This window comes from Mastigoproctus giganteus, chromosome 13 (assembly GCF_048544385.1).
Source record: "Mastigoproctus giganteus isolate SK-2022 chromosome 13, ASM4854438v1, whole genome shotgun sequence".
NCBI lineage: Eukaryota > Metazoa > Arthropoda > Arachnida > Uropygi > Thelyphonidae > Mastigoproctus > Mastigoproctus giganteus.
This window is the reverse complement of record NC_143587.1, coordinates 50,747,948-50,760,914: the sequence shown is the minus strand read 5'-3', so window position 1 is coordinate 50,760,914 and position 12,967 is coordinate 50,747,948. Positions and strand designations below refer to the sequence as shown.

At 39.0% G+C, this 12,967-nt stretch overlaps 1 protein-coding gene across 3 annotated transcripts in view; it reads left to right on the top strand.

Annotated features, from left to right (window-relative positions):
• Positions 1 to 7,598: 7,598 nt before the first annotated feature.
• Positions 7,599 to 12,967, top strand: part of LOC150076035 (uncharacterized) — an 80,566-nt gene continuing 75,197 nt past the window's right edge. Inside the window, exon 1 of one of the 3 annotated variants that reach the window (XM_090387183.1) lies at positions 7,599 to 7,670. The gene's annotated coding sequence lies outside the window, so the exon portion shown is untranslated. Of the gene's footprint in view, positions 7,671 to 10,129; positions 10,211 to 12,967 lie in introns of those variants that run through there. The other 2 variants (XM_090387182.1, XM_090387181.1) reach the window with 2 other exon arrangements.

The following is a 12,967-nucleotide window of genomic DNA, read 5'->3' as shown; positions in this document are numbered from 1 at the left end:
CATCCCTGCGATTGCATATACTTCTGGTGTCTGGCACCATAAGGCCTCTACGGCGATAAATCGTCGGCTACTCAACATCATTCACCGATCGATTTTATTAACCCTCACCAGAGCGTGCCGCACTGTATCTACTCATGCGTTTCAAGTACTCACTGGGATCCTCCCTCTTGATCTTGAAGTGATTCGCCTAGGCATGTTACAGCAGCTTAGACGCGGAAATCCCACTACCTTCCAGGATCACACCACAGACCCAACTGCAAATCGGACAGTGGAGAAGAAAAGACTCCCGATCTATTTACGATCGATATGGCAGCAGCGCTGGACGACCTCCACAAAAGGGGAAGTCCCGCGGAGGTTCCTCCCAGATCTACAACAAATATACCCACAGTATCCGGTATGGCTTTGCCCTGGATTGTACAGCACGTATCTCCTAACAGGACATGGAGCGATCCGCCACAAATTACACCTTCTCGGACTCGAAAACAACCCAATATGTGCATGTGGCTCTGTGGAGACCTGGGGACACCAGATGTATGACTGCGAATTTTATGAAGATCTTCGTGTTGAATTAATCATCCAAGTGCGCCTTAATCCCAAAAACCGGGAACACTACTTACTGGAAGATGAAGCCTCATATATAGCGTTCACCAAGTTTGCCCAGAACCTGTATGCTAGACGCTTGACCATTTCTCTGCCTGCAAACTTCGAATAGGTGTGTCAAACAAAGCTTCTTAGAGACCCCCAACCAGATTTCAGGTTTGACTGCTTGATCCTTCATGCTAGACAAAACTGGAACTCTTATGAGAAGTGAGAAAATTCCACTTCCCAGAACATTGACTACCGGACGGGACAACAGTCCCATGAATGACTCCCAACTGTGACATTTTGCACGACCTGTTCAGCCAAACCAACATTGGATCGCCTCTGCTGGGCCTAAAGTTTTTCTGGATGGTGCGGACCTGACCCTGCGGTCTGGTTTGCTCCCACCCATGCACACAGGCCACATTGGCAACCTGAGCCAGCTCTCTTGTCTGGCTCACTGTCTCACCTCTTCCTGGCAGGTGGGGACGGGACAGTAAACTGTCCCCTCCCCACCCTGCCTCCCTATTTCTTCCCTCTGGTGGGGCATGGGCATGCCCCACTGTAAACTGGAGTTGCCTTCCCTTTCGGCTCCATATTTCTGTCTATTTGCCCCCCAGTCTTCAGCCTTCACCCTACTCTATCTGATAGCAACGTGAACACGCCCCACACAATCTAAAATCACCAATCTAAATTAATTTTGCCCAACATTTTGGTCTTCTAGCGCTCCCCGCGACGCGTACGCGATTTTTTTTTTTTTTTTAAAGGTCCTAGCCACTGAAATCTTAGGAAATTAGGTGACAGGACCTGCCACAGTGAACTATATACTAGTGAGTACCTGGTCTGCCTCCACGGGGCTAAAGTGGGACAACGTCGGGTCTCAGTAGGGGTCTGGCGGCTAAACGACCAGATGAACAACGGTACAAGGCATCAAATATATACAAAGTCCATACACTTTTAAATCTCTGGCTTTTCCAGTCAACTGGTTCACCCATAATGTAAACTACGCGGAGATGGGGGAAACCCCTGGTGCCGCTTGGCCATAAACACACTTTACACTTTACTTTATACATCGGGCGGGACACATTACGTACAGTCCCAAGTGTGACAGCCTCGACAAACTGTAAAAAAAAAAAAAAAAAAAGATGGGACGGGATCTTCGTCCCAGCTATAACACTCCAAAGCACAGCTCAGCTACTGCCATTAAGCTTTCGTTTCCACGCTCCCTTGCGTGGTTCTTTTTCTCCACCACCCAGGCAGGGGAGAGATTACCCCTGGTCGCCTGCCCCCTCGCCATCCCTCTTTTCCATCTGGTGGGGCACGGGCCTGCTACACTGATTTGGGGGTCATCTTCTCTATGAACCCCTTATCTCTGTCTTTCCCCCCCAGCCTTCAGTCTCCCTCCCCTTCTCTAACTTATAACCAGCGTCTGAACCATCTCTAAATTGCCTGAGCCCTACACCCAAAAACTTAATAACAACATCAGTTGCATAATCAGTACTCCTTTTGGCTGACTCCTATCTATAGCGTTTTTTTTTTCTTTTTTAGGTTCTAGCCACTGAAATCTCAAGAAATTAGGTGGCAGGACCTGCCAGAGAAAATAACAATAATACTGGTGTACCTGGTCTACCTCCACAGGGCAGAGTGTGGACAACATTGGAACCCATTAGGGGTCCAGCAGTTAAATGACCAGAGGAACAACGGTACACGACACTACACATGTACAAAACTCATACACTTTTAAACCTCTGGCATTGACAGAGTTCTGTTCCACCCTTACGCGGAGATGGGGGAAACCCCTGGTGCCGTTGGACACTAAACACACTCTACACTCTGCACTCTCTGTCTTCTCAGGCAAGAAATTCAAGAAAGAGCTTCTCCGGTCTTAAAGGAACTCATTAAATGGGTAACTGTCAACAAATTTAAAATATCTCCATCCAAAACGTGGCTCATGATTTTTAAAGGTCAACTAAATATACATCGTCCTCCTATCTTGAAAATAGCTAACGAGCAAATACCATTTGTAAAGCACTTCAAATATCGTGGTTTGATCATTAATAATAGACTCAATTTTACTCTCCTCGTAAACCACCTAATAGATAAAATCAAGAAATTTTCTATGGCTATTGTTCGGATTACAAGAACTGACTGGGAGCTTGGATGCAGAGTTCTTCTCTTATATTTCAAGGTAGTATTCATACTGATTGCAACGTATGCTGCTCCGGTTTGGTATGACAGAATTAAGAACGTCAAACTGAAATCAAAACTACTGTCCTTGCAAAGGTCCGTGATTCTTAAAATGCTCCGTGCCTGCAGGACTGTCTCAACTAATGCCCTGGAGGTCATAGCTGGATTATTACCTCTGGACTTGCACATTTTACATGGTACCTTCTGCTACTTTCAAAAACATCAGACCTCCATGGAATATTATGGAAAACCAAGTTATGTCCTTACAAACACCAAAGCTGAAAAAACCCGGATTTGGTCTGCTTTGATAAAAAATTTGCAAGATCGTAGGGATACAACCCCTAAAGGAAGAACTACATATAAATTTATACCAGATGTCTCCTTTACTGCCAACAAGAAAAATTCCCTATGGTTCTCTCCAAACCTCTACACATCATTTATCATAACTGGACATGGCTCTTTTATCTCCAAACTCCTTCAGTTCGGAATAACCAATTCCGATTCTTGCCTTTGTCTCCACCTGGAAGACTGGAACAACCTGCTTTATCACTGCCCTCTTTATGCTGACCTACGGAAATCCCTATAAGACTGTGTAAACCCCTTCTTACCTGGCAACGAAAAACATCTCGTAGAATCTGCCTCACATTTGTTTTATATATTTTTTAAAATTAAAGTATTTTTTTTTTAAATTATGATTTTATTTATTTTTTTTTTCTATATGCTGGTACCCTAAGTTTGGGTTGCTCTGGGTACGGCATTTGCTGACACCACTGGTATAACTCTACCTCCGGTGGGTGCAAGACTTCGCCCTCTTCAGGGCAGACAAAAATTGTAATGGTCTATCTCCACTTGGCTAAAGACATATCTAGTTGTGGCCCACCTTCTCGTGGTGTAGACGAGCACTGGGCACGCTTTCCAGGAGATCGCCTGCCGTGTGGCAAAGAGGCCAGAAACAACTAAACAACACATAATATACAAAAACATAACACTGCACGTTTCTGGCCATTCTGCAGAATTTTATATCATTACAGAGTAACTTGGCGGAGATGAACTAATGTTCCTGGAGCCGCTGTACAGAAGATGCTATACATGTCTTCATGTCTACTACCCTGTCCTTCAAGCTCTCATATAAGCCCATAACAACGCTGAGTTGTCGCTTGATTTCCTCACACTCCTTACATAGTGCACACACAAAGACATTCCCCGTGGCAATATCATGTCATGTCGCTGATTGCTCCACAAACAAGCAGTACGTTTTAAAAGGATGTGAGTCAGAGGGAACTGTTCCCCTCAGTTCTTCCCTGAGCCACAGCACTCCCATTAGCTTGAACCATTTGCTTTGCTGCTCTGAGTCATGATTTCGATTCAATTTCAAATAAAATTTCAATACAAAATTATGACCCTAAACTTATACCCCAATGCAGTTTTAACACTATATACTGTATATATATATACATTCCAGTATCAAGTATTATCTCCGAGTTTCGTTATCTCCTATCTCCCATCAAGTGATATGTATTAATTAATAATGTTAAATGTTAATGTCAAAGTTTGCAGGTGATACAAAGGTTCGCAGGGTTGTTAATATAAAATTTGGGCAGATGGGCTGAAAAGTGGCAACTGAAGTTTAACATTGACAAATGCAAATTACTACATATGGGTAGCAGTAACTCCAGAGAAATATGCCAACTGTGGGGTGTTACATTCAGGGTAGTGTAGAATGAAAGAGCCCTGGGGGTTATTGTACAGTCAGATATGAAGTTTTCTTAGCAATGCAGGCAGGCTGCCAGAGCAGTTCATGGGGTCTTGTCAATGATATACAGGAATTTTGCTAGCAGGGAGAAGATTGTGATTATCTCCTTCTGTAAGACAATGACCAGGCCACACCTTGAGTACCCTGTACAGGTCTAGAGGCCTCATTTCAGGAATAATGTAGAGTTGCTAGAACGAGTACAGAGAATGGCAACAAGACTTGTGAGGGGACAGAGAGGGGTGCTCTTATGAAGAAAGGCTGAGGTTCTGCAAATTGCAGCGTCTGGAGACGGCACCTGCGAGGCGATCTGATTGAGGTGTATAAGGCCTTAAATGGATTGAGCAGGCTCAGTGCTGATGGGATTCTTCCTCTTTGCTTAGATTACAAACCAGAGTGGGCATAGATTCAAATTGAGGAAGATTCAAGTTGTAGAATAGATGTGCGGCAGTTTGCCTTTAACCAGCGGGTAGTTGATTGCTGGAACGAACTTCTATCTGTTGTTGTGGAAGTTGATAGCTTAAATAAATTCAATGACGAAGTAGACAAATGTTTACAGCAAATGGATGAGCATGAAATGGGAAGGGTGTTTTTTTTTTCTTTTTGCTGATGCTGTATAAGCTTGCTTTCTTGTATCGTATGCATCTACTATTGCTAATGCTAAATCGATCTACCACCTTACGGAGCCGCACATTATGCAAATTATTCATGACTTTAAAAACAGGGGTTGCGATCACATCAATTAATTCCGGGTTTTTTTTTTTTTTTTTTTGTGACTTGCTCAGTGGGACAGCCACATCTCCAATACTCGGGACAGCCACATCTCCAGTACTCAGGACAGCAAGCCATCTTCGTTTAGATGATTCTTTGAGATGCAGACCGTTGAACAAGTCGAGCAGTCGCAGGCGGAGGTGGCATGTTGGATTAATGTGCACGCAGTGTCATCTTGGCACTATGGAAGCAGTTTCAGTTTCATCAACTGTCTCTTGAGATTCCTTCGGCCACAGGCAGGAGCGGATTAAGGTCGGTTGAGGCCCCGGGCGCAGAATAAAATACTGGGCCCCTTAAAAAAAAGAGAGAGACAGGGAAAATAAAAATACATGTTAACCATTTTTTTAAATAAATAAAAAATATTATGTACTATTAATGTTTTATTTCCAATAAAATTTGAATATAATATATGTATAATATAATTAATAGTAGCATAATAATAATCACAAAGTTTTGAACTAATAAGTTCAACTAATTTGTTGGGGTTTTGCGTGGGCCCTTCAGAAGTCGGGACCCAGGGCGCGCGCCCGGTGTGCCCGCCGTTAAATCCGCCTCTGGCCACAGGTGAAAACATTATTTCCGATCGGACAGTGTTAAGAAGGCCCAATTCAAGTGAACTCTGTGCAGTATACATGTGTTGCACATTCTCATTTTTTTTTAGTACAATCTATACTGTATACATTATCAAACCGTTCTTGAATATTTGTTTGTTCACGCGGACAGCCTAGCGTTTCCCGTCTAAAAAGTAAATCATATATCATTCGAAAAGTCTCAATCGAGAATTGGTTTTTTTTTTTGTCCTCGCCTTTTCCCATTATATATATATGGGGGCAGCGTTTTTTTTTTTTTTTTATTGTTTTGGCATGAAATTTTACGGCCGGATGCCCATCCTGACGTCAACCCTTACCCTTTATCCTGGCTGGGGATATGCGGTGGTTATTCCCTGATCTTCCGCATCCTTCGTATTTGGTGGTCACGGGCTCGAACCCCGGTTTAATCAAGAAGCGTGTGCTATGCACTAGTGCTCCTGGCTACGGAGGCGCCAATCAAGAATCGAGTTTTAATGAACCAAAATTTAATGAATTTGTTTTTAATTACAAAATTAAGAGACTGATGTGTTTTCGCAGTTGACTTACTTACATTGTAAATCAAGATATAAGCCACAATTATAACAGTCCAATTCATCAGTTTAATGGAAAAAAGAATTTCACGTATGTTTTTATTACTTCTGACATACATGATGAAATCCAGACGCAACTTCTTTTCATTTTGTTTTTCAAACTATTCCGTGATTCTTTTGACAGAAAAATTAAATGAAGTGGTATAAATGACTGATATGGATAAAAAGTATGTCACCAGGAAGGGAACTGACTGAAGAAACTAACCACTGAAAGCTAAATTGAATCTTATTTTTGACTTTTACATTACTCATATCTTAATTTGATACTAAAGTACTTTATATCTGAAAATTTGACTTTATCGAAAGATATTTGAGAATGTGTGCGGTGAATATTAGGATAATAGATTAGATAAATCCGTGATTAAAGAATCAATATTCAAGGCAGTATTTAAAATCTTAATGGGCGGTACGCCGGATTAGGGGAACATGACAAATTTTTAAAATGCTTTATTTCATATAATATTTATGAAACTGTTCCTTTCCTTGGATGCGCGGTTTCGGTTTAGATCACAACACAGAGAAATAAGATATGTTACTACTCTGTGGTTTGGATAACCCAGTAGTTTTCAACCGGGGTGCCACGTAATTTTGGTTTAAGTTACTTAAACTTATTATTATTTTTTTAATTTACATATTTATTTCATTATAAAAAGGTGTGCAGTATCTTTTTAATTTTGTTGTGATCTATAATTGATGTTTACTTAGTATTTCTATATAAAGAATAAAATTATATACAGTATATATATATATAATTTGTATTATGAAATGTACTTTTTATAATTATATTATTATAAAAATATCATATAACATATATATATTTTTAATATATATATATGTATAGAGAGAGAGAGAGAATCAGATCTAACAGGCAGAAAATTGAGTAGGGGTGCCGAAAAATAAAATAAATTACTTAGGGGTGCCGTCATTAAAAAAAAGGTTGAAAACCACTGGGATAACCGCTCGATCATGTCAGAGTATCATTTATGTCTTTCTCTCACTGCTTGTCATTAAGAAAGCTTTTTATCCTGGCGTGCCACTCAGGCTAGCCTCAGCTCTGCTCAGTAATATGGAAGATTGTTATCTGTCTAAATCTTATGATGCCGAAGATGCAGTAATTGAAAAAATGCTAGTCTAAAATTCCACATTCTGGAATAATTATTTTTCGAACGGTCGAAAAAGTTACTCTGCCACCAGTGGGCTTTTGTGTGAGCGCTTTTGTGCAGTGTTGCCATTTTAGCGGTTTTCCCGCTAGATTTAGCGGAATTGCTTCAGGTTTAGCGGATTAAAATATGAAATAGCGGATAGCGGATTTTTTTGCAGGAAGAGTATAAATGTTTAGCATTTTATATATTTTGGCAATGTAACATTTAAATTAAGAAATATTTATTTAACAAATATTAAATTAATTGTTCAATTATTTAATTAACAATAAAATATTTCATAATTGAAATGTTTTATTGATATACATCGTAAACATAGTAGGGATATCATATTTCATAGGTTTTTTTTGTTATAAAGCGAAGAATCGGTTTTATATTATTCTGGAATTTCCCTGAGGAGAACCACAACAATTTTACGTAGTTACGCCCGCGGTCAAACGACCTGACCGTTGGGTCATAGCTTTAATTGTTGAATCAAATCTAAAAATGTGGGAAAAATTCTAATGACGCCTTTTTTTGAAACCGCGAAGAAATGGCATTGAATAATTTTTATTCTTCGTATTTGATTGGCTTCCAAGAAATGCGATCCGAATTACCGACATAACATTAAAAGTCATTTAAAAACTTTCAAACATATTAAGTCAGTAGAAGAACCATTTTCACCTAATAGATCAGGCAACCAATCTAAATTAAATTTTCCCACCAAGAATTTACAAACAGTGGAAGCTGAAGCAAAGTCAAGTTTGTTTGTTTGTGCTCACTCGTCAATACTGGCAATAGACCACCTTGGTGAATTATGTAAGAATGCATTCCAAGATCAAACAGCCAAAACTTGAAAAATTCATCGAACAAAATGCAACGGCGTTATAAAATATATCCTACACCCCCACTTTCAGAAAGATTTATTGAAGTCGGTGCTCAATGGCTTTTCAAATTATAGTTTGTTACTAGATGAATCAAACGATATTAGTGTAACAAAACTATTAGGTATTGCAATTGTGTATTATGATGAGCAATTCGATAAAAGAGTTTCTACATTCTTAGCTCTTGTAGAATTAGTATGTAACGCTGAAAATATTTCAAATTCAATTAAAATAACACTGGAAAATTTTAAACTTCCTTTAAATAAATAAATGAATTTTCTGTTTATACTCCGGGACGACCAAACGGTCAGAGGAGTTAACAAGATACACAGAATACAAGAAACAGTACCGTATTCAGCAGTCACGGGCTTGAACCCCGGTCACTCAAGGCACGTGTACTTATGCACCCGCGCGCCTGACCACTAGGCTACGGCATCAGAGCCAGTCTGTTTTCAGTATCATTTAATCTACCTTCCATAATTACAATATACCAAAAATAATATGAAGAATTACCTGAAACGATTTAAACCAGAATTTAAATAATTTGTGGGCATTGGGACAGATAATGCTAGCGTTATGATTGGAGTTAATAACAGCGTTTATACACATTTGAAGTCCGATGTACCGAAATTGATATTAATTAAATGCGTATGTCATTCTTTGCAATTAGCAGTATCTCATGCAACCTGCGAAACATTCCCTAGAAGTCTAGAATTCATGATCGCTGAAACTTATAATTGGTTTAGTAAATCCACTAGCTGACAAAATCAATTCAAATATTTATACAGTGCCATAAACGATGGTGCAGATCCGAAAAAGATAGTTCATTCGTGTCAAACAAGGTGATTATCCATTGAAGTTGCTATAACAAGAATTTTAGAACAGTATATTGAAATAAAAGCCCATTTTGAAATAACTCGTTTGACTGACAAAAGTTATACTGCACAACTTCTTTATTCAATGTTCAAAGATGAAAGTAATTTAGCGTATATTTTATTTTTAAAACCTATCTTATCTGAAGTACAAAGAGTAAACAAATCTTTTGAATCAAATTGAAAAAAATGAGCAACAGTATATAAACATTACTCTTGTTAAATGGGAAAACATCAACAATACGATGAAGTTTTGGTCAGAAGTTTAGAAATATCCAGATGCAAGCGATGAAAATCCATTTAAAGAAATTAGCCAATTTGCATTGGGTATTTTAATTTTGCCATTATCCAATGCAGATGTGGAAAGAATATTCAGCAACTTAAATCTAGTAAAAAACAAAACACGCAACAGAATGAGTGTTGGTTAATGCAATCTTATCAGTACGATACGGGCTCAAAAGAGTTGAAAAGTGTTGTAAAAATTGTTTTGCCTGAAGAAGTACTTCGCAAAATAGGTACACAAGAAGCATATGATGAGGAGATATTGAATTTCGAAATTAATTTAGATTTTTAGATATTGATTTTATATTAAAAACAGAAAATAAATAACTATTTATATATACTATTTGTTTGTTTGTTTTTATTCACTACAAAGTACAAACAAATGAAAATTTTAAAAATTTGGCGGGTTAAGTGTTAAAAATAGCGGATTTTGAGTATGCGGCTAGGGGAAATATTATTAAGAGTTGGCAACACTGCTTTTGTGAGTTTGATTTGTTTTGAAAAGAAAATCGCGTACAATACTCTTTCAGGTGATGTGTTTTATGTCGTTGTATATATTTTAGAAGGTAATTGTATAAAGGAAACTTATATGTACATAATAACATTATTCGTTTTAAATATAAAAAATAGATATTGTCGAATTTTGCCATTGATAAATTTATCGAAGTAAGATAGAAAAAAAAAAAAAAGAAAAAAGCCCATACTCACATCTGGTGAGTATGGGCTTGGCACACACAGGATCCTGAGCTGGATATCATCGTTCTTTTCGTTTTTGGTGATTCCCTCCCTTGTCTCTCAGGTATTCAATTTTTTTTTTTGACTAGTGCAGCATAAGCCTCAGGCTTCCTTGCACCATACGGCTAATAATAATAATAATAATAATAATAAAAAAACATTAAGCCATTTAACGATAAGTTCCAATCGAGCAATAATAATTTCTGGCAAGAAACAAGAGGGCCCGTATTTGTCACTAGTTGCAGTAGCACACTGCCATTACTGTCATTAACAACCCTGCCAACCTTTGTATCAGTGTGCTGAAGTCAGATTTACTCAAAGCGGTAAAAATCATTAGTGGTAAAGGGAAGGGTTTTTGTAAAGGCGACTATGATGGTCTGAGACAGTATTTAAATTCCATACAGTGGGACCAACTGATGATGTTACCAACAGCAAATTCAAAATGGGAAGCATTCAAAGAACTTATCTTGGAAGCTACTAGGCTTTACATACCAACTAAGAAATATTGTTCAAGGTTTTGGCCTAAATTGATGTCAGATGAACTAATGAGACATGTGGCAGAGAAGAAAAATGCATGGGATACATATAAATTAATGGTGACGTGGAAGCCTATGACATATATAAGCTAGTCTGTAACAAAGTCACAAAGGAGATTAGGCAGGCAAAGGCAGATTATGAGAAATCCTTGGCAAAGGATGCAAAGAAAAACAGAAAAGTGTTCTTTACTTATGTAAACCCTAGAAGGAAAGGGATGAATCAGATTGGTCCACTGGATATTGATGGTTCAACTGTTGATGGTTCTGCTCAGGTGGCTAACAAACTAAATGAATAGTTATTGAGAATGCCAGAGGTGCAGTAAAATCTGGCAGTAAGCTAGAGAATCTTGTAATAAATAAGAGTAAAGTGGAGGAGAAATTGTTGAAGATAAACAGAAGAAAGGTGCCTGGGGGTGGATGGGATCTATCCAGTTATATTAAAGGAGGCAGCAAAGGAAGTAAGCAATCCCTTAGCCATAATTATTAGAGCTTTCTTGGACTCAGGGGAGGTACCCACAGACTGGAGATGTGCAAATGTGACCCCAATTCACAAAGGAGGATCAAAGGCTGACACAAATAATTATAGACCTGTTAGTTTAACTTCTGTTCCAGGAAAATTAATGGAGGCACTGGTTAAAGAAGCACTGTAGGATCATCTAGACAAGACTTCAGTTATAGCTCGGACACAGCATGGTTTTGTTAAGGGGAAGTCTTGCGTGACCAATTTGATTGGATACTATGATGCAGTCACAAAAGAACTGGATGCAGGGAATAACTTTGATATTATATACTTGGATCTTAGAAAGGCTTTTGATACTGTTGCACATGGAAGACTGCTGCACAAATTGGAGCAGTGTGGCATTGGAGGCAAATTGCTGCTATGGTAAAGGGGTGGTTGAGGGGGAGAAGACACAGTGGTAATCAATGGACACTGCTCATCGTGGACTAATGTTATCAGTGGAGTCCCTCAGGGTTCACTGTTGGGTCCATTATTGTTTTCTGTGTTTATAAATGATATTGATGATGGTATATCACGCTTAATGTCCAAGTTTGCAGACGATACGAAGGTTTGCAGGGTTGTCAAGGACACTACTGATACTATGCTGCTGCAACAGGATCTGGAAAGGTTGAGCAGATGGGCTGAGAGGTGGCAAATGAAGTTTAACATTGACAAATGTAAAGTGCTACACATGGGAAACAGCAACCCCAGAGCAACGTATCAACTCTGTGGTACTACACTGACAGTGGTAGAGAATGAAAGGGACTTGGGGGTAATTGTGCAGGCAGATATGAAGTTCTCTAAGCAGTGCAGACGGGCTGCAAGAGTAGCTCATGGTGTATTGTCAATGATATATAGGAATTTTTCTAGCAGGGATAAGGAGGTGATTATTCCCTTGTATAAGGCAATGGTCGGGCCACACCTAGAGTACTGTATATAGTTCTGGAGGGCTCATTTCAAGAAGGATGTAGAGCGGCTGGAACGAGTACAGAGAAGGGCAACAAGATTAGTGAATGGAACAAAGGGGTGCTCTTGTGAAGAAAGGCTTAAGTTTTGCAAATTACAGTGTCTGGAGACTAGACAGCAGCGAGGTGATCTGATAGAGGTGTATAAAGCCTTGACTGGTTTGAGCATGCTCAATGCTGATGGGATTCTTCTTCTTGCTCAGAATAATCACCTGAGAGGGCATAAATTCAAATTGAGGAAAGACAGATGTAGGATAGACGTGTGGAAATTTGCCTTTAGGCAGTGGGTGGTTGGTTGGTGGAACAGACTTCCATCCCTTGTTGTGGAAGTTGATAGCCTAAATAAGTTTAAGGCTCAGCTGGACAGGTATTTCGAATAAACAGATTGAAGTGGCTTTTTTTTTTTTTTTTGGCTGACGCTGCATAAGCTTGCTTTCTTGCATCAAATGCTTCTACTAATGCTAAAATGCTAATGCTAATTTTACAAATATAGGTTTCTAGTCTAATCCTAATGATGTAATTTCCATCTGTAATCTGCTGAGCTCCACTTACTTTTTCTGACTGAATGTCAGTTATCAGTTGCTTTGA